Below are 22,277 nucleotides of genomic sequence, written 5' to 3'. Positions count from 1 at the left end.
GTCTTTTGTGGTGATTTTTGTTTTCATAATTTAATTTTTCAAAACCAAAGCATACACCTAACACTTTACACAGGTGCATTGCTTATTTAAGCAATGTTTATAGCTCTGTCCTCCTAATCTTACCAGAGACATTCTCAAAATTTATCATTGTGTCCAAGCTCTCAATCTTTCCCATCAGTACAAATGCTGTTCCAGACTCTGTGCTCATATCAGAATCTCAAAAGAGGCCACAAGACAATATTTTAATCTAAAAAAAGCAGTAAAGACACTCATACAGCAAACAGGTATACTACAAATAGTCCTGTAAGAAACCTGTAGCTATGCCAACAGTTCTTGTTCATCCTAATTCACTTCAAGTAAAAGCACTTGCACTTGCTTAAGCAGAATCCATCTCAGCAAACCCATTCTTTGGCCAGTTCTGCCTGAAATATTCAGGAGCACTCACAAACTATTCCCTAGGCCGAACCTGGGACAAACTGACAATCGTGGTAGTGACATACAGTTAGAGGCTACACAGCCATCAATGTGCACAGATGCATCTGGAAAAGATAATCTCTCTACAGCGTTAAAACAACAGGTTTAAACTAGATAATGGGCTTTCTCCAAGTACGGTTAAGCAGTGGTAAGCAACAGATCATGTCAATGAGATAAATATTTAAGTACTGACCAGAAGTGAAGAACTCTAAAGGAGGAATTTAAGAAGAGAACAACAGAGGAGTGCAGCTGCTCTAAATCTAACAGTAAGACACACACAAAATAAACAAAGAGTGGGGTGGACATGAAAATATGACTGGACAGGGGGCTTTTTTGCCCTCCAAAGAACAGTGTTAAAACGGCTTATAAAGACCAAAACTTTTTAAAATCATTCAATTTTATTAACTAATTCCAGAAATACCACCTGCTGGCAAAAACATTCCAAATAAGTATTTTTTAACTAGATTTAAAGGCTGATTTTTTTCCTAGTACACAAGCAAGGACCTGAGTTAGTCCCTTAATAACACATTTTCACCCTGTGTGTTCCCATGCTTTTGTATCTTCTTTTCACATTTGTGTCTAATAAAACTCTTTTCACTTGGTCCATGCTTGTTAGATTACTCATTCCATTTGCTTTGCCTTTCCTGCTAGGAAGAATGGGTTAGTTGCTTTCAAAAGTTTTTCAAGAAGGTAAAAAAAAAAGGTGGGAGGAGAGTGGGGAGGGAATTTTTCCTTCCTTTAAATACCAAATTGGCACTAGTTGTCTTTAGTGGCAAAATAAAAAAAAACAACACCACCACATCAGTAACTGAAGTTCATACCTACTAGACACCAAGAATGAGTTTTTATTTCTTCATACTTGCAGACTACAATTATTTTGTGACTAGTACTGAAGCAGTGGCCTGTTCCAGGTTTCTCCCCAAACAAATGCGAACATCATTACTAAGGTGTGTGGAATCTTCAAAATTACACAGGACAAATGGCCCTTTTAGTCCTCTCCTCATTGCAGGCACGGTTACTAACTTTGTGGTGGGCCAAGAACTCTGTCAACCATGGGAACACAAAAACCCCTTGTGAGGCAATTTTCTGCTTCACAGACTATGGAGAATATGAACAGTGATCTGAAGTCAAGAGAGGGAAGAGAATGGCAAACAAGACATGTAAAACCATACAGTTCATAAAACAATCTGAAAAAACAAAAGACCACTGGTAACTACAGGTAATTTAACAACTGATGACAGCCTTAAACACTAAGTTTCAATATACTGGTGTTCAGCCTCAAAACACTATGCTTCCCACATGAGAAGCATCAGCAGAGAAATAATATCATAGTACTCCACCATTGCAGCACTTCTCCAAAGGCAAGGACCAAGAGCTAAGGGCAACGTTTTGTTTTCAACTGCTTTAATAAGCATAATCTTAATGAACAGAAATACGTTTTCTGTACTTGTATGTTGTAAATCTGCACACTTCCAACTCTGCAATCAGAAACTGCTGGAACTGCCACTGGACAGAACATCTAATCTTTATTTCATTTAACATACTCATGGACATGATAGCATTTTAGCTGCAGGTATGGATGGCTTGCCATCAGGCTCCCAAATCCCATCACACCACCAGCTCGAGCATCACCACAGTATATATCAGTATTTGCAAACTGATCTCATAAACCAGGGTTGTATAAGGACACAAAACTATTTTCCCAGTTAAATGGGTAAGAAGCATATCTCTCCAGCACCTGGCTATCATGTTTTTTTCCCTTTATTACAGACTCGTTCCCCTGATGCTGCCTATATGTGACCAAAGTCTGCAGAAAATGCAAACAGTATTCCTTAAGTTAATATATTTAATGCTCCCTGCATCAAGCATGCTAATGACGTTATTCTGCCACTTCAGACATAAAACTTGGGAAGCTAGTTTCCTCAAACTGTTATTTCTGGTAGGTGAATCATATTCTCTACCAGAAAATTCCTCATTCCTGTTTCATTACTCTTCACATATGTTTTCTAATGTTTTCCTACATCCTGCAGCAGAAGAACATAACCAGAAGGATTTGTTTCAACTCAGATTCATAACTTGATAGTGGAATAGTCAGAAGAAAAGAGCACACTGACTCAGAAGCAACTTGGTTATCTTTGCTGGCATTTCTATGCAGTGGCTCAGAATAAGCACATTTCCTCTTCTACTCCCGAAACATCACAAACCAATTTCTACAGCAACTTACCAGACTAGCGAATGGTTCAGTCAGTAATGCTGACTCACACTCTCTTTCTGACTCATGCTGTTTTCCTTCTATCTTATTTTTTCCCCCTATCTCCACATAATTTTCCTGGAATGGACAGGAACTTTATACACTTTAGTACATTAGATGAACATACTCTTTAATCTAATCCAGAGCAGATTAAGTTAACGTTACTTCAGTGATGTTATTATGGATTTTACACCTAGTGATTTACTATGGATTTTACACCTGGTGTCATGGTTTAACCCCAGGGGACAATCAAGCCCCATGCAGCAGCTCACTCACTTCTCCAGCAGTGAGATCAGGGAGAGAACTGAAGGGTAAAAGCTAGAAAACTCATGGGCTGAGATAAAGACAGTTTAATAGGGAAAGCAAAAGCCTCACACATAAGCAAAGCAAAAAAGGAACTAATTCACTGCTTTCCATGGGCAGGAAGGTGTTCAGCCATCTCCAGGATAGCAGGGGGCCCTATCACAGATAACAGTGACTTGAGAAGACAAACATCATGACTACAAATGTCCACCCTTCCTCCTTCTTCCCCCAACTTTATATACTGAGCATGATGTCGTATGGTATAGAATATCCCTTTGGGGCCCAGTTTTGGTCACCTGCCCCTGCTGTTTCTCTTTCCAATCTCCCACATACATGCAGTCGCCTTGCCAGTGTGACTACACAAAAAGCAGAAAAGGCCTTAGCTGTGGGAGGTGGTGATCACAGAGGTCCCTGATCAGCAGTAACAAAAATATCTCCATATTATCAACCCTATGTTCAGCACAAATCCAAAACACAGCCCCATACCAGATGCTGTGAAAAAGGTTAACTCTACCCTAGCCAAAACTAACACTTATCCACCCCTTATTCCATACTCTTTATGTCACACCAAATGTCACACTTCCCAATACCCCATCACCTTCCCTACTTATCTGTTTTGATAGATATACAGACAGACATCATTCCCCTAGTCTGTGGAACACCTTTGTCAAATGTTCATAAAACGTCCACAAAAAAAAAAATGTTGAATCCATGCAGTCTATGACTTTGTCCTTCACCCTTGGTAACAGCCTTTTGTCTTAAGTTGCAAATATAAGATGTGGCTGGGGGTGTATATTCTATTGCCATCTGTTAGAAGTGGGGCAGTTATCTTCTGTTAATCGGGCCACTTGCTAAAACCAGGTGGGGCAGTTTTCTTTATCTTTTCCACAACCTATCCTCCCTCCAGGAAGATATCTTCTCTTAATGGGTCATCAAGTCTCACTGCATGACTGATAAAATTACATCATCCCATTGAGAGATGCTCCACCCAGGGGGAGGAGCCAAGCATTCCTACCTGGATATAATCTGATATTTGGAACACCACAGGCAGCCTTTTCCCACTGGATTCCCAGAGGAAGACCAGGCCCATCTACACTACCACTGGACCTTCAGTGGAAAACTGCACCCTTCGGGATCATTGTTTCAACAGGACCACATCTGTCACTCCAGTAGGAACTGCAGCCACCCTTTAATCAGACTGCTACCAACACCCTGACCAACAGGGTGTCAGTTTGTATTCTGACTGTCAGTGTTGTTTATATTATTGCATTTTTATTTTTGTAGTTTTTTATTTTTTCCTAATAACTGTTATTACGACTCCCATATCTTTGCCTGAGAGCCCCTTAATTTCAAAATGATAAAAATTCAGAAGGAGGGGGTTTACATTTTCCATTTCAAGAGAGGGTCCTGCCTTCCTTAGCATATACCTGTCTTTTCAAACCAAGACAATTTCCCAACCAGGCAGCAATGTTTTGCCACAACTTAGCAGCCCAGATGGGTTTACTCTAGGTTGCCAGTTATTCTATTTCCACTGCTGCCACCACCCCCATAGGGCCACCATCCATGAATCAGTACAGAGGTAAAAAAAAAAAAGCAAGCATTGGCCATTTCTCTCCTTCAGCAAAATCTAAGGCCAATTGGATGGCTTTCATCTCTTCTTATTTACTCAATTCATGTTCTCCTCCAGCAATTTCGGTGACTTGTCATAGGGGACTTCATACAGCTGCTTTCCCACAAGCAGAAGGATTAATCAGTAAACAAGGCATATTGCTTCTCAGTTTCTGGGTATCGAGATTTAGGGCAAATTTGGAGGAGAATTTCCAAATTAGGGCTCCTCCAGTGAGCAAACCCACACAGCCCCTCCCCCCAAACGGTTCGGGAAGGATTTCTCGGAGAGGAGTGGAAAGAACCTGTTTATTTAACAGGCACAGCACCCCCCAGCACACAGAATGAACAATACCGGATGACACCACTCTGAAAAAAGATGACAAATTCAGAAAGTCTCTCTGGGGGTGGTCACTCTGTTCTCAGTCCCTCCGGCGCTGGGGCAGCTGCTGCAGGCCACAAGGAGCAGGATCTTGGTGTTTCTCAGGTCCCAGTCCGGAGCAGGTTCGAAATGATCAGAAAAAGGAAAGGAGAAACCGTCCAGGAAGAAATTGGACAGTTTAGCTGAACTAGCTAAAGAGCAAAAGCAAGCAGAAGCGAAGCAAGCAAGAGCGAGAGAGCAAAAGCAAAAAGCAAAAGCAGCAAAGCAAAAGCTGCAGTCTCTGTGTCCCGCCAGGCTGATAAGAAAACCAAAACAAAACTTTCCCTCTTCAGAGCCAGTCTTAAAGGTACAGAACATAATATCCAACATTAACAGAACACATGAATGGGGATACAAGCATCATAACGTCACCCTAGGACACTGGGAAATTATTATATACTGGGGCCTCTTCAGCGCAAGCCTGGTGACGTTCCAAAATTCTTTGGCCTTCTGGCTAGCCCATGATTAATTCCAATTTTCCTGGATGACAAGGGTTTCCTATCCAAACTCTTTATGTGATCAATGCAACTCCTTTACTCCCTTTGAGCATCCAACTCAACGCAGGTAACTGTGGTGCCAGAAGCTGTGTGTCAGTACCAATCATCTCTGAAAGGTGCCAGTATCTCCTTTTCAGTTAGAGTATAATGGGCTTCAGATCCTCTGTATGCTCAGCTCCAAAAACCTAGAGGTCAGCCTCAAAACTTCCCTGGTGCCTTCTGCCAGAGGCTCCAGGTAGGTCCATTCTCTCCAGCTGCAATAAAAAGCCTATTTTTTACATATGTTCAGACTGGCCCTGTTCAGACTGGCTCGAGGGCTACAGCATTAACTATTTCCTATTCGATTTGTTCAATGGCTTGCTGCTGCTCAGAGGGCTATTTGAAATCATTCTTCTTCCAGGTCACTTGATAGAGAGGGCTACAATCAGCCTGCAAGCTGGAATGTGCATTCTACAAAATCCCACAACACCTAGAAAGTCTTGTCTTTTTCTTGCTAGTTGCTGGAGACATCACTGTTATCTTAATAAAAACCACTGGGATCTGACAATGTCCTTTTTGATTCCTAAAAGCTGGATCTCTGTGTAGGCCCCTTTACCTTATTCTGTTTTATGACAAAACCAGCTTTTAAAAGGATTGGATTATTTGCTTCCATTTCTCAAAAACTTCTACTGTATTTTCTCACAAAATGGTATCACTAACACACTGCAGGTGTTCCAGAGCTTCACCTTGTTCCAGTCTTCATCAGTCTGTGGCAGATGATACAGCTGTGTTTCCTTCTGACTGGCAGTCGATTCCAGGTACTGTGGACACAGCTCCAAACAAAAGCAAACTGTGGCCTGCACTCTCCTCCCAAAGGGACTAACAAAAACAAAACAGCAGTATCAACTGTGGCACCACATGGCTTCCTTTGACTCCAGCACGTATGGAAGTTCCTATATATCCAGTACACCAGAATTCAGAGGTGGTACAACTTCGTTCAAGCCACAGTTTACTGTCAGCCTCCACTCTCCACTGGACTTTCATACTGGCCATACAGGGTTGTTAAAGGTAAGCGGGTCTTGCTGACCACTCCTTGGCTCTCTAGGTGACAAATTAGTTTATAAATCGGAATTACAGAGTCTAGATTGTGAGACACTGCTTCTAGTGCACTGTTGTGGTAGCAACTGGCACCTGCTGTTCTTCAGCCCAAGAGCAAAAGGGATGTCTGAAATTTCCTCAGCAGCATTTTGAATCCTTCATATATCCTCTGCTGAGACAGTCTATACCAAGGATGAAGGGAACCCCTGCTCCTATCAAGATAGGATACTTCTGCCACTCATGCGAGTCAGGCTAGTGTCAGCTTCCAATACAGTCAGCTCTTTGGATCCCTCTGTGATCCCAGAAATCCAAATGGATCCATCCCTATGCAGCTTGATGACATTAGGGTACATTGTGCACCAGTGTCTACTGAAGCCTTGTACTCCTGTGGGGCTCCTGTGCCAGGTCATCAAACCCACACAGTCCAATAAACCTGGTTATTTCTGTCCTCCCTTAGGTGGAGGCAGGGCCCCTCCAATACTGGTCACAATGTTCCCCACTATTATCTTGCAGAAATGGACTTGTACTTCTCTCCATATGTTGTATTGCATTAAATAGTTTATTTAGTTGTTGTTTTGCAATGGGTTTGGTATTTTGCACTCAATAGTATGTTTGTATCACATGGTTTGTTCCATTTTTCCCGTCTCCCTCAAAGCCCGTGTGGTGGTGGTCTCTCCCCAGGTTATTCCTCCCCTCACCCTCCTATCACTTGCATCCCATTGGCTTTGACCCCTCTCCTCCACCCCCCTTCGCCTGGGTTTAAAAGCTCCCACGATGAGACTCTCAATCTCTTTTTCTCTCTCCTGGATCCCCTGGAGTAGTTCCACAACAAATGTGGGACGTTCGTCCCGAGGAGAAAGAGCGCCTCCAGTCTTTTACTTTTTACTTGAGAGACTGTGAAGGGCCTGAGGGTCCAGAGCTAGCCAGACTGGACCCCCCCAAAGGCCCCAGGTCAAGCTTACATCCATAGAGTCAGTAGTATGATTGGACTGAAAAATCTGCCTGAAAAACTGTTCACTGGAGACTGGAGCAGCAACTTCAAGTTATGGCTGTTTTTCCCTGCAATTCCTGCACCAGTGCATCTACAGTCAAGGTGTTCCCATCCATCCCACTTCCTTGTATCCTCTCCATGGTCCCGCAGGTAAAACCGTTGGGTGCCTCATGCTGTGTATCCTCTATATCCTCTCTCTCGAAGAAAGAGCATACCTGCTGTCAGTTACTGAAATACAGGCTCACAGAGATGGGGAGTATGACATATTCCCTCTGAATTGCTGGAGCTCCTGCATCAGTTCATCAGTTAGCTTCTCCACAGATTCTGTGATGGAGGAAGAAATACTGTCTTTGTATTACCCGAGTTGCCAAATTGCATCAATTGCTGTTGGTGGTGCATCATCTTTCCAAATTACTGTTGTCAAGGGGTTTCATGTGCCCTTGCTGCACTCCGTAGAAATTTCTGCAACATGAGTAATTGACAAAAGATGTGGTCTGGCTCTGTGGTGACCTGGGTGTTGACCACATGAAAATACTTCATTTCTTGAACCGCTAATTCTCTTAAGAAGTGAGTCACTTTCTCTACTGCAGTCCATCTGTCTAAATTACATGGAATATCATCTTTACAGGGATACCTTTTCTCCCTCATACTTTATAAGAATCATGGCCAGAGGTCTTTTCCCCCATTGCTTTGTCAGTGTCTGGGTCCTTGGCAAGTCATCTCAGCCTGGCTCCTTACCCTCTCATTCCACACTATTGGCTCCATTGTCCCACCAGCACACTAGCCAGGCAGCAATATAGTCATGGATGACTGCTGAAATCTTCTCGTGTCTCCCATAGCTCACTCAGGGATAGGGATCAAGTCATGTCACTTCTGGTTCCTGTGATGGCCTTGATAATGGCTCTGAAAAATCACCCTTGTGATGGTTCTGCTTCATCATCCTCACTCTCCTTGTCATTGACTGTTTTTTGCTAAAGCTTTTTGACTGGGTGATTTTCATGTACATTTCTTCTGCTTCTGTGCAGGGTCCACCAACACCAGCCCATGCTGATCTTCTCCTTCAGTGGTTTCAGTGGCATCGCCACAGCCGGTGGGAGTGGAGCAGCCACAGTGTCTTTCAGGTGGCTGGAGCAGCTGCAGGGCCTGTTGTCATCTCACTGTCATATTTAGAGAGCTTCTTTTTCTCCTGCAGGTACTAAGCAGTGTTGAACATCATGACAGAATAACTTTTTTCAATATTTTACTAGTTTTTCTGGATTCAGCACTTGTTCAGGAGTAAAGGTGCAAGTGCACTGAAGGTGCTCACTGCCCTAGGTACTGGCCCATACAACCCCAAACACCTTGTCATTCTGAATTATCCAGCTTTTGGGCAGATCTTATGTTATTAGTCTGACCTTAAACAAGATCTGAACCATATGCAACAACATGCTGGCTCCTAGCAAAAAAACCCAGGCTGGTTTCAAGGGCAGTCAAAGGATATTCAGGAATCTTTAAAATCTTGACTACCAGCCTAAAAGACAAGGAAGGAAAAAAAAGGAGGAGAAAAAGATATAGGAAGGTGTCTCCCTTATAGGCTGTTCCTCTGAGGAACCAAAAAAACAAAGATGTTATTATTAATTGCTCCCAGTAGGTGACTCCCAAGGCACAAAGGTGCCTGCAATCTTGCATACAGACACACCTTGCTGGTGACCAGCGACATTATAAGCCCATTCCATAAAATACAACATACAGAATGTGTACTGCAAGTAAGGAATTATTTCTATAATACAGACAAAACACCACAAATATGAGAGCAAATAAATCCATATTGTAACCAGCAACTATTAAATCAATACAAGGAATGTTTATAACGATTTTATTTGAACACACTCCAGTCAGATATCTCCTGATCTCAACCCTTTGCGCCCCACACTGGGCACCAAAAGAGACTTGTGTGGTTTAATCCCAGATGACAGCCAAGCCCCATGCAGCTGCTCACTCACTCTCACACTGGTGGGAAGGAATTGGAAGGGTAAAAGCTAGAAAATTTGTGGGTTGAGATAAAGGGAATTCAATCGGGAAAACAAAAGCTGTACAAACAAGGAAAGCAAAACAAGGAATCAACTCACTGCTTCCCCTGGGCAGGCAGGTGCTCAGCCATCTCCAGGAAAGCAGGGCCCCATCACACATAATGGTGACATGGAAAGACAAATGCTGTCACTGTAAATGTCCTCCCCTTCTTCCTTCTTCCCCCCACTTTATATACTGAGCATGATGTCATATGGCCTGGAATATCCCTTTGGTCAGCTTGGGTCACCTGAACTGCAGAATCACATAGAATTAACTAGGTTGGAAAAGGCCTTTGAGATCAAGTCCAATCTATGACCAAACACCACTGTGTCACCTAGGCCATAGCACTAAATGCCACACTCAGTCTTGATTCTTAAACACTCCAAGGGTGGTGACTCCACCACCTTCCTGGGCAGCAAATGCCAAGTCATTCTTTCTGTGAAGAAATTCTTCCTAATGTCCAACCTGGACCTCCCCTGGTGTAGCTTAAGACTGAGTCTTCTTGTCATGTCACTGGTTGCCTGTGAAAAGAGACTCATCCCCACCTGGCTACAGCCACCTTTCAGGCAGTTGTAGAGAGTGATAAAGTCACCCCTGAGCCTCCTCTTTTTCCGGCTAAACAACCCCAGCTCCCTCAGCCATGCCTGATAGCATTTGTGCTCCAGACCTTTCATCAACTCCACTGCCCTTCTCCTAACACACTCCAGCATCTCAACATTCTTCCTAAATTGAGGGCGCCAGAACTGGACATAGCACTTGAGATGTGGCCTCACCAGTGCTGAGTACAGGGGGACAATCCCCGCCCTGCTCCTGCTGGCCACACTATTGCTGGCACAGGCCAGGATGCCATTGGCCTTCTTGGCCACCTGGGCACTGCTGGCTCATGTTCAGCTGCTGTCAGTCACTTCCCTGAGGTCCATTTCTGCCTGGCCACTGTCCAGCCACTCTGCCCCAGCCTGTTGTGCTGCATGGGGCACTGGCTGTTGAGGTCAAAGTGCAGGACCTGGCACGTGACCTTGTTAAACCTCATTTTGTTGCACTCCACCCATCGATTCAGCCTGTCCGGGTCCTGCTGCAGAGCCCTCCTACCCTCGCTACAGCTCATCAATACTTGCGCCCCATTTGGTGGCATCTGTGAATTTACTGCAGACATACCTGATCTGCCCATCCAGACCTCCAATACAGATTTTTAATGGGGCTGGTCCCAACACTGATCCCTGGGGGACACCACCAATGAGCAGCCACCAGCTGGATGCGGCACCGTTCCCCTCCACTCTCTGGGCCCGGCCACCCAGCCAGTTCTGAACCCAGTGAAGGGTGCTCCTGTCCAAGCCATGGGCTGCCAGTTTTTCCAGGAGAGTGCTGTGGGAGACAGTGTCAAAGGCCTTGCTGAAGTCCAAATAGACAACATCCACCAGTTGATTCACCTGGTCATAAAAAGAAACCAGGTTGGTCAGGCAGGACCTGCACCTCTGAAATACATGCTGGCTGTCCCTCTTATGTGCCCTCCCAACCTCCTATGCACTCCCAGCCTCCTCACCAATGTGGCATTACAGAAAGTGGAAAAGGCCTTGGCTGTATGTGAGCCCTGCTCACCAGTTACAAAAGCATCCCTGTATTATCAATCCCATGTTCAGCACAAACCCATAACACAGCCCCATACCAGCCACTGTGAAGAAAGTTAATGCTACCCCAGCCAAATGAAATAAAAAGGATCAGAAAATTGTGCTATACTGAATGTTACACCAAGATAATAATGTTACATTACAAGGAGAATAAAATGCTACTGTATTACAGTCCTAACACTTAAGGGATTTTTTTTTCCCCCAACACATAGCATTTTTTAGGTTTTCCTCTCACTGCTATTTCAAACTTCTTTTAGGAAAAAAGAGGAAATGTTGTGAATTCCAGCAATAGTTTGTGTACCTTGAGTTTGGTGCTAAACTAAAGAACTTATTCTAATTCAGTGGGAATATACTGTCCATAAGCAAGTTAATTATTAGCAACTTTAAGTAGGTTTTTCTAACAAACTACTTGGAACCACAACCACCACAAGAAATAAAGCATAAGAATACAACCTGAAAACCCCAGACATATTGGAATACTCACTTATTAGGACGACAGTCCTCAAGATGAACACAGAACAAGAACATTATTCATTTAAAGCATCAGAACAGTTTACAACTTAAGTTCCTTTCCTTTTTTTCCCCCTCTATAGATTAATAGAAAAAGGGAGCATAACTACTAGCCTAAAAAAAGGAAAAGTCAGTGCATTAGTATTTAAAAGTTATGTAAACACGAGTAATGAGTTAGGCAATGACATCCATCTCTCTACATCAGGGCTTAGTCTAAGAGTATTCCTGAAAAGCCATTATACAGCTGGAGTTAAACCTTAACTTGGTTTATGTGGCTGTATCGTATTTGTATTTGCAGAAGATTTAGTAAGCTTTTAACAATCACCCCAGGTGCAGTGATTTACCAACCCTTCTCTTAGAAGGGGTTTCAGGAGATAGTAATGGGAGAACTGCAGAAAAAAATTTACCTGTAATCTACCACTGCATTCCACCTTTTATATTAAGTATTTAGGACTGAGTCCCACATCACCTTTTTAACATCAGCTAGACTCAAATGTTCAAGCAACACTTTACATGAATAGGGATTGAGGAATTTAGTTCTTAAACTTCTAAAACATTTTCTTGGCTCTTTTTACAACACAGCCAAAATAATTTGCCTTATCTGATAAACAACATTGAATTGCCAGCAAATTGGTTTCGTTCAGCTGTTCTTATCAAAGGTATCCTCACTACAGTTACTGAAAATGTTTGTAATGATTAGTTGGAATAAAGCAAAATTTTAAGTAATAAAGACCACAAAAAAGTGAAACTAGCAATAACTGTTTCAAGATAATCATATTACGATGCAAATCTGACACAAGCTAAATGAAAAATAAGGTCTTCTAAAAAATGCAGGAAATATGGAGAAAATGCTATTTTGAGTACAAGTATCAAGAAAACAAGATGCATTACAATTAGGAGAAAATTTTCCCAGGACATAAATGCTGTAGCAAACAAGTGACCCTTAACATTTAGATGAGCTTAATCAGAAGGAAAGTATTTTAGAGGCATTTACTTTCATAAACTTAAATAAGTATCACCTCGTGTGTGAACTAAAGTATCAGCAGCAAGAAGCTACCATATGCAGTACTCTTCTTGAACAACATTTATGCGTCTGCTGGAGTATTTACTGCCAAACTAACCATGACAAAAACAGCTTTAAAATGGATTGCTCTCAGTTGGTTCTTGTCTTCTGGAGGAAGATTGTTAAGTCAAATAGTCATAATATGCTGTCAAAATCTGATACTGTCACTATACAGAATGTTTATATGCTTCCTGAAGTAGATCTTTCCCTTTCCAGCAATGAATTGGTCCAAGAAAACTCTATATTGAACTGCTTATGGTTTACCATATCAAAAAGAGTAACTATCTTAAACAGCCACAACATGACTTCTTAATGGGAATTAACAGTTGATTCCCAGTAGAATCTATCTCATACTTCCATTTTCTTGGCTAGAAGGCTCTGACTATTTTTGTACAGCTCTACTTCAACTTTACTGATCCCTTGTAATGTCCAAGAACAGCGATAATTTTAAAGTTTTTTACTTGATAGGAATCCTTTTCTCTTCCCTCCACATACCAAGGGAACTATGTGCAGACCACACTATGCTTTTTCCTGACCCTGACACCTGACCCTGAGCTGTGTACTTCCATGCCTGTTTAGCATAAAATAAACTCAAATCCAGCCCTCCCATGTAGAGGTCCCAGGGCCTGCCACTAGGGCTGAAATGCCCCAGCCCTAGAGAGGCCAAAGCAGGCAAGGAGAAACACCCCTCTGCGGTTAGGGTGAGAAGTGCCTCCCTCCCATAGGCCTTTGCAGGCACACGTTAATGTCTTGAGTTCTATTGGTTTCTACAGTTTTTGCACCCCAGTTCAGCCCTCGTTCACCATATTTGTACATTCCCTAGAATGTTCTCCCGTCTCCTGATCCCCATTGGTCCCACTTTGCTGCAGTGTTCCATTCCTGTTACCCTGCTGGTTCCCTTGGTTGGCTGTCCCTCCTCTGCACCACTTTCACCTGTTCCCATTGGTCCTTGACCCTCAGATCAACCCCTTTTTCCCCACATAAAACCCTCTGCCCCTCAGCCCAAGTTCATCTTTGTCCCTAGACCCCCTTCAAAGCAATAATCAGCTTTTGGATCTCCAAACAAAGACCTGTCCTTCCCCTCTTTCATCAGCCATTGTAGCAAGTGTGCTCTGGACCCCAAGAGCGTTGGTCGCTCTCAGAAGAGCCTGCTGAAGCACACCACTTCACTCCCAGTCTCCTTGGAAGACTTCCTCCCAGCCAACATCAAAAGCTGGACTAAAATTACAGTATCAAAGGTCACAGTTTACAGGTCACAGACATAATAAATCATCACTTCATGTTCATGTCTTGGATAATCTTACATTGCCAAAATGCACTTGATGTCCTCTTGCCTGGTTTTACTATATAGCAGAAATCCAAAACATTTGAAAAACTGTCACCACTGCTCTTTTTTTAAACTGAAATTACTCAGACACTTTGTATTACTGCAGCAAAAGTATGTTCCTGGCATAATTCTTTTTGCTGTGTTTTGATTTTAAACGATGCTTTAGATTAGAAGCATGTCACTAGGACAAGAATACTAACATCCTTAATTCTGCAACATTTAAAAATCATACATTAAGAAAAAGGAAATTGTTAAGGAACAAATCTTTGTTGATTTCTGCCAGTCTTCAAACATTCAAACACTGGAAGTCCTGTCATAGTCTACTGTTACTTCAGTCTCAGTGAAGGGGAAAGAGTAATCCTCCTTTACTGTGGCAGAGACACTTTCTTTCTGCCTAGCTCTGTAAAATACCATACAAACCTCATATCTTTTATTTTCTTTGACTATTTTATCTTCCACCGATGTGTCAATTCCTCTTGTGATTAACACCTTTCCTCTGTAAGGTTTCGCATTCTTTCAATAAAGTTTAAGTAGAAAACACAAACTGTGTGTCTTTGGGTAATAGGAAACAACCAGTGAAGTATGGCTCTTAGTACCTATTTAATGTTCATCCAAATAGAGGGCAGTCTCCTATGTCTGAAAAGCTTGCAGGATTGCTTATCTCCTCGTGAACACTTTTTTCTGATGTTTTGTCCTTGAAATACCTATTTTAAGGCAGCATTTGATGTTTTTATATGCACAGCTAGCAACTGCAAAGATTTGAAATATCCAACAGGAATTACTTTCACATAAAGACTAGCATAGACCCATGTGTATTCACTGTACCTGAGCAATCATACAGACAACTCAGATATTATTTCTGTCTGGAAATTTTTCTTCAAATAACTTTCTTCATGTTTTGAAAGCACTGGACTCCTCACCACTAAGTTTGTAATTTTAAAAGAAAAATGGCTTTTGCATCTTATCCCTCTCACACATCACTCATATACCTGGCAACAGTAATACTCCAGTTTTCTGTCTAGTGCTGTACCAAAATTTAGATTCAATCCCTTCTTAAGGGACACTATTAGATGCTATCACTTTTATTAGTCATTTGCACGGACATAAAGTTGCAACACAAGTCATCACACATAAGGTGAGAAACTTGTAGGAGAACTACCTTCCTATAACAGAGCAGTGGGTTGCACTAGTGCTCATGGCAAAGAGCATCATGAAATGAAGCAAAATAACTTGTTGCAAAGTCCTACTGAGATAGTCTGTTAGATCTACATTTTATGTTCTAGATTTTTTAGCGAAGGATGGCTGAAGGTAGTACAATCCACACATACAGGAAATGTTCAAAAAAGCAAATGGAAATAGCTTTTTAGTTGTGTTGGATTTTATTATACAAGGGATTACTCTTATATCTCACAAGTGAGAGACTTCTGTATGATTTGGTTTTAAACAAATACAGGCAGAAAAGCACAACCTTTAGGAACCATTCCTGTATCAAGTCTGAACCTAAGGAATTCTCATGAATGCGCATTATTCCGAGGGACAACTGACTTATGCAAGAAACTGCACACACACCTGAATCCCACACTATGCTAGAGCTGGCATATGTCTTTCAGTATCTTGTTGGACAGGTACAGGACTCAGCCTCTGAAGGGTCATCAGGCAAGCCTCATGAAGCTGAAATTTTCTTCTTTCGCCTATAGGCATGCCATGCAGACCTTTCACCCAGAGAATAATTCAGAAATGCAGAATCAAATTGAGTAACCTGTCTCACAACTGAACATTTCTTGCTGCAAAGATATTAAAGTATATTATGTCCTTGATAATTCTGGAGAAATATAAGATCACATGATCAGTATTTTTTTAATGAAAACAGAAAAATTGTTGCAAACTTTTTTATCATTTAATCTAAAACTCAGTGTTCAACACCACTTATAAACACACAACAGAAAAATGGCTAAATGCTGTAAGAAAAATGCCTTAAGACATACCGCTAGGCATATGAAATGATTTGCAATTTATATAAAGCATTTCCTGTCCTAGGCTATTACCATTAATACAGAAAGTCTGAAAACTTCAGTCAACTCATCAGTATAGTAAACAGTAACTTATTTTACCCAGGTATTAAATCCACTAGTCATACCTCCACAGCAAATTCTGCATTCATGATATGTACACTCCTTCTTATGAGAAGCATGAATTTTAGGTAAATAAAATATTTATGGTAAGCACTGAAAAAAAAAATTTCTTGCCAATGCAAGGCAGACTTTATTCCTTTGAAGGCTCATTGTCTTCACTGTTCCAGAACTTCACCAATGCATGCAATATTCTGTATGCTGAACATTCATTTAAAAAAACCCAATTGACAGCTATGCAAACTATGCAGCTATAAAACTATGCAAAACTGTGGTAGCCAAATTTGCAAACAGGAAGAAACTAGTTTAAAAGCTTGGTATAATAAATGTACCCAACATCATGCAAATTTGAAAAGAAAGAAACAAACAAAAATAATAAAAAACCTCACCAGAAAACACACAACTGACAAAAGACCCCCTGAACAGTCATTTAGTTTAAATTACATTAGGTTATGTAGCTTGGTATTCAGGCAAAACCATCAGGGTAACATACTTATTTTCACTTATTCCTCCCTTAGGACTTCCTTACACTGTATTTGAAATCTTGTTCCATAGCAGTGAGAGACAAACAGCATTGTTATTACCCAAGCCCTTCCTTGGTACTACCTTCCATTTGAATTTTTGGAGACAACTATCCACCCACAGAGCTGGTAATATGCACGATGCAAAGACCATGGTAGAAAGCAATTCAGATTAGTGTTGTTGCATCTCCCTCCTCAACACTACCTGACTATGAGATAGCAGCATTTAGCCAGCTAGTTGTATCTTTATCAGTGAATTTCGAGATCGTTGCCGCAATAAAAATGGACTTGCCCATACAATCCTTTGAATGATCAAGCCAACTCACCGCTAGGGCATTTTCCTTCCTTTAATAGCACTGGGGGTTTTGTTTCATTGCTTGGGGGTTTTGTTTATTGTTGGGTTAGGATTTTTTAAATAATTTCTTCTACCTCACATTACAGTTATGGCAGAAAAGATGATTCAGAGAGCAAAAAGAAACAGTAGCTAGCTGATATTAGGAAAACTATTTTTCAAAACAAGCAGCTGTGGAAAAGGAGCAGGACCTCTCAGAAAAACAGTGAGAAGGGAAGAGGTAACTGAGGGAGAAAAAAGGATATAGCTGCTCCTATTGAAAACCAACTATTATTAAAATAGTATGCACCGAAATCAGCTGAGAATGACTTCACAGTTTTTATCTATACTTTAGCATTTTCAAAAAAAAGGTGAGGCTGATAGCTTTTCATAGACTACTGGAATTTCACTAAGAGAGGATTTTAATTGATGCATTGCTATACATTAACAGGTATAATGTTACATGTAATGTAACAACAAGGCAAGGGCAAGGATGGCAGATACAGCTTTGTCTTACAGATCAGAAGCTGGGTCTAGGGAAAACCTGCTAGTATTTTAGGAAAAGTGTTTGCCCTCTCTTTTTTTTTAGAACTAGAAGTCTCAGTCTTAGCTCTTCTAAACTAAACAGATTTACCTACAAGTGACAACGTTCTATTTTAGGAATTATTACTGCTCACAGCAGCAGTAATGCATTTGTAATGCATTACAGGAGTATTGCAGTGGGGGCAATGATTTCTAGCATTGTAGGAGGTTGAAGCTGTGTAGGTGATTGGAGCCATGGGTTCGGGTTGAGGCTACTAGTAGGGCCAGCCCTGTGCCTGCTTTGCAGGCGGAGAATGTTAGTATGAGGATGGGTAGGATGGTAGAGGCTGATGATTGTACTTGGATAGGTCGTATGGCTAGGGCAATGTACATGGACAGTATTATGCTTCCCAAACATAGTAGGGCTGAGATTAGCAATGCTGTCTTACAAATGAAATGCATTAAAAGACCACCAAACAAACAAAACGTTTTCTTTCTATACAAAATAAATTCCTTCTTAGAAGTCTCATCTGATCTTGAAATTTAAATGTCAGATCACCATGTGTCAAGACAGAAATGTTTATTTGCTTTACATTCTGCATGTAAGTTTTGTTTGCAATCTCCAACTTAAGAGGGCATGCACTGGACTGCCTTCCAGTCAGAAAGCAGCCCAGCACCCACAGCGCTGCCTCATGGGAATCTAACAACTGACTACAAGAAAGTGATTAAGAGGTTCAGCCTCCAAATATTTCAGTGACTGAGGGGGTGGGGACAGATCATGAGACAAGGAACCTGGTTGTCCGTCTTATTAAAAACATGGATTTTGCTTTTCTACATATCTCCTCCAATGCAGTGCCTGAACATCACAAGGAAATACTGATTGGTGTATATCCTCACATACTACTCTACAGGGGCAACAAGCAACAGAATAAGCAGGAAGGAGGAAAATCTAGGCAAAATTGACCATCTGCTTGAATCTCAGGTGCCACAGGATATAGTGCCAAGACGAAGCTCATCTTGCTGGCTCACCATCAACCCACCACTGCCAAAAGAGTCTACTACTCTGAAAATAACACAGGCTACATTTCAGGCCACTTTTGTATCTTATTTGTATTTTTTAAAAGAAACATGAGCATAGCCAAATGTTCCAGTTTTTGACTGATCATTATCCAGATTCAGTAAGCCAATAATCAATTTACTTCAAGTCAGGTGGTTTTTTATCATTGGAGAAACATCAGCAGTTTTATATGACAATAAGTTCTTAAGTTCAACAGCAGATTGCATTGCACATGAACAGAAAGAGAGACCCAAATTTGCCATAAGGACTCACCCATACTGTGAAAGCAAGACACGCCAATTCCTTAGGTTACTATTTACCCACCTGAATAGGCATACACAGTTCATCTGATCACTAAAATGATTACAAAATAATCCTATTTAAGTCTTATCAAGCCACTCCAGCATGAATTTGACCCTAAATATATGTAAGCTTAAAAACTGCCAAGAAAACAAACAGATCACAGGCATTTAGAATTGACCACAGTCTGCCTGAGAAAGCAGAAAAATCAAGTAAGTGTCAGTATTGGTTTGCAGGCAGAAGAAAAATCCAATTTACTATTTCTATTCTAAATTTCTATTCTGTTCAACGCTAATGGGAATACACAGCAGTATAAAAGATTATCAGATTTATTGAATGGGCCTCAGTATTTTTAGATGTAAGTTTTAACATGAGATCTTTGCAGGTAAACTGAGAATTTACTATATTTGCATACTCCTTATCAGACTAATAGTTTGTATCAAATAATCAGGCTGAGGTCAATGCATGCAATATGGTGTACAAAAATGATCACCTGAGTATGGCAGAGAGCGATACTGCTGAAACTTAATATATAGCATGTAGATACAGACAAGTAGATCCCCACCATAAAAAAAAATACCTAATTTTGATCTGTTGAACATTTCTGCTAGAAAACAGGTCAAAATAAAGCATACTGACAAGAAAATAGGTTGAGAAGGAACCTCCTTGGAGAGCTAGCATATATGAATAATAATGACAGCTCACTAGCAGTTTTACATTAAATGAACAGAAATTTCCCTTATCTTGCTATGGGAAAAAAAAATCATGCTGCAAGTAGGACGCCAGATCAGGCCAGATGTTTATGGGACTAACACTGCGTCACACAAATACTGGCCTAGATCCAAAGAGACAATTAGGACATCATGATCCTAGCAAGACACTCTTCCTAAACTTCAAACCAATTTACTTGTATTTATTACATAGTGAACTTACAGCCTATGCTGGAGATATTCTGAACTAAACTGTCTAAAAGCACACTGCATTATACTTAACACGCAGTACTTTGAAAGCACTGCATTGCATCCTATGAAATTAATTATTTATGTTTAAGTAAAAAATTATATAACCTCAAATGGTTAAATGAGCACAGCTACTAAGAGCAGAACACATAGTCTATAAATGGAAAAAGTAGCTCTAAGTCTGATACTGTCCTTAAATTACCACATTTTAAAGAATGGCATCCCAAAATACACACCTTGCAGTGTTCTACAACCTACAGTATCTGAGCTGATTAAGCACTGACATCAGGAGAGAAGCCTCTGCTCTCTAAAAGCATTGTTCACCACTGCAAATGCAGAGGAGAAACAATTATTTCATAATCCCATTGTGAATATATAGTTTTCCCTTTATCTTCAAGGAAATCTATATAAAAGAAACAATGTTGTATTTTGACATACATTCTAAAGCAAATTTTCACAGACAAAATCCCATAAATCTTGCTACCACATTCATGATTTCAAGAACTATTAGGCAGAGATAATATACTTACAGGATTAATTCAGTTAACTTCAGGTATGTAAATACAGTCCTTGTGTAAAAATAAGTGCTGCTTCTTTCACTCTTTTCCACCGTGCGCACACACACACACACAAAAAAAAAAAAAAAGCAAAAAGACAAAGAAAAGCATAAAGAGAAAAGTGATTCTGTTTTATTTCTCAATATCCATGAGGTTTCATTAATGAGTTATCAAGCAAAAAGAATAAAAGTTTCCATGCCAGCAGCTGGCAACAGAGGCACTCTCCATAGCCGAATTCAAAAGAAATGTCAGTGAGAGTGGCAGCAGCTACAGTCAATGCTGGAAGCTGATGCCTCTGCAGGAAGAGGATGCTGGGAGATTCTACCAATCTGTGCTGCAGCCTAATTCTAATCCATCACTCCTAACTGCAACGGGAAAATGGAGACATGAGGAGTGCAGAGTAATTTATATTTAAAGACAAAAAAAGGAGTCACCTTTGTATTTGCTGAATAAAAAAAAAAAAAGACAAAATTAAAGTCAGACAAAAAAGGAAAAGTATGCTAATGAAACTGCAGTTAAGTATGTTAAAGCAACTGCAGGAAAACTAGATCAAATATATGAGAGTTCATAGCAAGGAACACTGAAGAAAAATAACTAGCTCATGCTTAATTTTCTTCATTTGACAGTACTCAAACATCCCTTTTTTTGAATTAACCCTTCAACATTCTTTCCCTGAGAAATCCAAATTTTTAGCTAGAGTTCTATGACCAAAACAAATCACTAACACAGACAGCTGCTAAAAACCAATTCTCTTCATGAATATCAGCTGCCACAGAAGAAAGCAGGAGTCAAAAGTAAAACGGCTACAACACAGATAGTTTTATCCCCCTTGGTCTAATCTCTCTAGATGAGATATGATGAAAGTTCAGTACATGGGAGCTAAGCAGCAGAAAATTAAACAATGTCCTCCATTATTACCTTCAAAAGGTATTCTTTAAAGCTGTACCCACTGAGCTAATAGCATCTAGTTCCAGCTATGCTTGCTGTTATTTACTCACAAAAATGACTAAAACGGAAACCACAGGTTTGCATTTACTTATTTCAGGTGCATGTGAAATAGGTATCAGCAGTAATACTTCAAACCAATTTATTTAAACAATGTACTTTTGTTAAAATGTTCTTATTCATAATATACTAGGAAAGAATTGCACAGTATTTTCTACAGCACCTGTGGAAACCAAGGGCTATGATCAGGTAGAAAAGGTTTCATAAATTTTGTAAACCTTTCAAAGAGATGAAATTGACACCTGTAATTTATGGACAACAGCACCTTTAAAATTGGGACATTCTACATTTTCCATAAAATTTGACCCAGTGGTGTTAAAGACCAAGGAGTTGAGAGATATATGTCCAAGTTCTCCACCATGTCATTTGAAGTAGTACTTATGCATATTGTCAGTTAATATACTAACAATATTAGGGGCAGGGAAAGTAAAAGTGCCAAGATTTCTGTGACCTTGTCTACACATGAAGAACAGATAAGTTTGAATCGAGGCTGCCCAGTCACAAAGAAGTCAACTCAATTTCCCCACAAAACATACAGTGTTCTGTTTTTAACACAGGATAAGTTTCAGACAGTCCACATCTGACGGCTCATAAACTACTTTCTAGAAAAAGCTGAGTGAGTCAGGAGAACATTTCCATAAAGCTGACAAAAACAAGCTTTCTGTCTGCAAATACCAGCCTATGCTCAAACATTTTCCCCTGA

Source organism: Molothrus aeneus, chromosome Z (assembly GCF_037042795.1).
Source record: "Molothrus aeneus isolate 106 chromosome Z, BPBGC_Maene_1.0, whole genome shotgun sequence".
NCBI classification, from domain to species: Eukaryota; Metazoa; Chordata; class Aves; order Passeriformes; family Icteridae; genus Molothrus; species Molothrus aeneus.
Note: the sequence above shows the minus strand (reverse complement) of the source record.